Genomic DNA, 3,501 nt, shown 5'->3' with positions numbered 1-3,501 from the left:
CACAAGAGTGTAGCCCTCATGATTAAGATAGTGCTGTCATGAAAGAGACCTCAGCAATCAAGTTGGCCTCCTCTACCATGGGAGGACACAGCCAGAAGGTGCCATCATGAACCAGAAAGAAGGTCCTCACCAAAACACTGAAGCTTCTGCTGCCTTCCTCTTTGCTTTTCAGTGTCCAAAATTGTGAGAAATAAATTTCTATTACTCAGTCTATGGTATTTTGCTATAGCAGCCCAGATGGACTAAAACAGTATCACTAGACAGAGTCCCTTCCTTAGTCTGCCCCTCTGTCTCATGTCAGTGCATTCCCTCATTCTCCACTTACCCGATTCACACAATCCTCTTCCACTCTTATTGTAACATTACATTGTCATCATGAACACCTCTTCCTGTTTGTTTGTTTTCTTCTCTAAATTAGATTATCAGCTCAAGGTCAGGGAGTCTGTCATTTCTTCTCGATTCCCTCATGGCCTCCTGGCATCCCACAGAGGAAAATGAATGGCAAAAGGGTAATGGCTCAGGAGTCTCTAATTCCCATCAAGTATCTATCTCTCTAAAGCCCACATCGATGTTTACTCATTTGATCCTCTACTGCTGTGACTCAATTTGGAACACTTCCCATTTTCTCCTTTTATTTAAAAAATAAACAAGGAGTGATGAAGTACCAGCCCATTGTTCCATTGTCTGCAACTGACTCAGAATAATGCAAATCAATCCTATTAAGCCCAACAATTAAAATCTTCTAAAACCTGAAAATCCTTCTTTCAGCTGAAAATACAAGCTGGTTGCAGGCCAAGTAGAGGGGTCTACAACCTTAAGAAACCACAGCAGGGCAAAGAATTTTCCAAAAATCAGACAAACAAAGGTGCTCAACCAAACTATACCAGGTGCTGGGTGTTTATATGGCAGAGACGGTCCACAATTAAGCTGATTTACATATTACAGTTCAATTAACCAGAACCTAACTCAACAACTTTCTTAATTAAAGGGAATTACTTCCTCATATTTGACTCTGTCAAAAGGAAGGTAATACATACTGAGAGCTCACTAAATTCCAGACGCTCTCATACATAGCACACAAGAGCACCACCAGTTGGGTACTGCTGTCTCCATTTTCAGGAGAGGGCACAAAGTCATTAAACTGTTCATTATGCACATTATAAATAGTATTAAAATACAACTGCCAAGTTCTGGCCCATGTCTTCAAATTCTCAATATTTTCTGTTCAAATTTCTCTATCGTCTCTATTTCTAGGCCGAATTCTATGTAATGACCATCATGGTTACCCTTCACTTTGAGAGCTTACTGCACAACAAAGTACTGTGATTATTTCGTCTCTATCACTGCCCTCCCCAACAGGGATTATTATTTTCCTGTACCATTGATGAGGAAACTGAGCTTTAAAACATACTTTAAGATTGATCCAACATTCTGTATTTTTTTTTAATTAAAGTGTATTTCTTCTGAAAGAGAGAGAAGGGATGGGCACTCCCAACAGGGAACCCATCTCACAATTCACATCCTAGTTAGCCTGGATTGTGGGCCTGCACAAGCATCCCACATGCTATACTCAGAGAACTCCTAAGATACTGTCCCAGGCCCTTTCCCATGGGTCCAGTTGCATTACAACTGAACCACCTGGTCTCACCAACAGCACTTGTTATGTTTTTTAATTTGTCAAAGGGTGCATGCACTCACGAGAGAGAAAGAGAGAGGAGAGAGTTAGAGACAAAGAGAAAGTGAAAAAGTACCTCCATGGGGCATGGCCATGCCACAATCCCTTCTCCATTTCTACCTCCTTTTGGACTTGAGGCATGTGTGCACATGCGCCCAGTGTGTTTCTCAAGCTGCTAAGTTCACAATTCTAATTGTATAGTCAGCCATGTGAGGTCCAGCCGCCTTAACCACCAAGTCATGGCCTGGCCTAGTACATATTTAATGAGTGGTAAAGTCTGGATTTGAATCAAGGCAGTCTGACACCATAGTGTGCCTTCTCTTCTTTTTCTTTTCTTTCTTTTTTTCTTTTTTGGTTTTTGCCATAGGGTGTAGACACTTGCCAGAGAGAAACAGACAGAGAATGGGAAAAATAAAAAATCACCCCCTAAGAGGGATGGCCATGCCACAATCCCTTCTCCTCCATTCTCCTCCTGGGACTTTGGGCATGCATGCACACACATCCAGTGTGATTTTCAAGCAACCAGGTCTGGGACTCAAACCATGGTCAGCCATGTGGGAATCCAGCACCTTAACTACCATGCCACCTGCTGACCCCCAGAGTATGCCTTCTTAAGCCCCTACAGGACCTTTATTATTTGCTATGATGTCAGCCAATATTCAGGATTATGGCCTTGAAGTCAGAAAGAAAGATCCTTCATGTCCTTTAATGTTCTTTAGGGTTGAATACTAGAAACTCTCATCTGCTTTTGCCTTTTCTGTTTTTTTTGTTTTGTTTTGTTTTGTTTTGTTTTGTTTTTGAGAGGTTTTTGCTATAGGGCACGTGTGCTCGCCAGACAGACAGAGAGAGACATATAGACAGAAAGCGAGAAATCACCCCCCAGAGGGGATGGTCACACCGCAATCCCTTCTCCTCCATCCTCCTCTCAGGATCTTGGGCACGCACGCACATGCACCCGGTGTGAGTTTTAAGCCACCAGGTCCGGGACGCGAACCATGGTCAACTACATGGGAGTCCAATGACATAGCTATTACACTAACTGCTGGTTCCCTGCTTTTGCTTTTTTAAAGAAACAACGCAGACACTGACATTTTAAAAATATTTCACTCTTAGTGGTTGAAGTTAAATTGGTTCCAAGTTAAATCAAAACACTGTGCCAGGCACAAAGTAGGAACTCAAATGTATTTGTTAAATGGGCAAATGAATGAACATCCATAAATTTCTATTCCCGGGAGCACACCATTCAGCATATTTAACTCCATCAGAAAGAAACTAATATGATTACATTCTGATTAATGCTTGTGTATGACTTGGCTCTTTTATCCTTCCCTCCTTCCTTTCTTCTTTCACAGTCATTCATTTAGTGAACCATTTATTTTCTCTAACATTTTTTAAAAGTTTCTTTCATGATACACAGAGAGAGGTGGAGAGAGACAGAGAGACAAAGTCACTCCCAACAAAGTCCTCATGTCTTAACTAGTCTAATCTAATCTAAACCAGCCCAGATCATGGCACACCTGGTCATGTCCCTTATGTCAAGGAGGTCTTAGGACATGAACCGAGGACCTTTCTCATGTGAGTCCAGTTACATTACTGCTGCACCACAACCTGGCCCTATTGAACCATTTATTGAACATCACTCTGGGCCAGGCAGTTACGAAAACTGCTGATGTACAGTCCAAGCCCTTTGGTGGTCCAAACATGCTGGAAACTTAGCGAAGGAATCAGGCTTCCTAATTTCCACCATTTTAAGAAACTGAAGTTTACACGTACCCATCCAATTTTTCTATTACTTAAAGCCCTTTCGTCTTACTTCCACTCATTCC

Source organism: Tupaia chinensis, unplaced genomic scaffold (genome assembly GCF_000334495.1).
Source record: "Tupaia chinensis unplaced genomic scaffold, TupChi_1.0 Scaffold147433_1, whole genome shotgun sequence".
NCBI classification, from domain to species: domain Eukaryota; kingdom Metazoa; phylum Chordata; class Mammalia; order Scandentia; family Tupaiidae; genus Tupaia; species Tupaia belangeri.
This window is presented reverse-complemented; position numbering follows the sequence as displayed.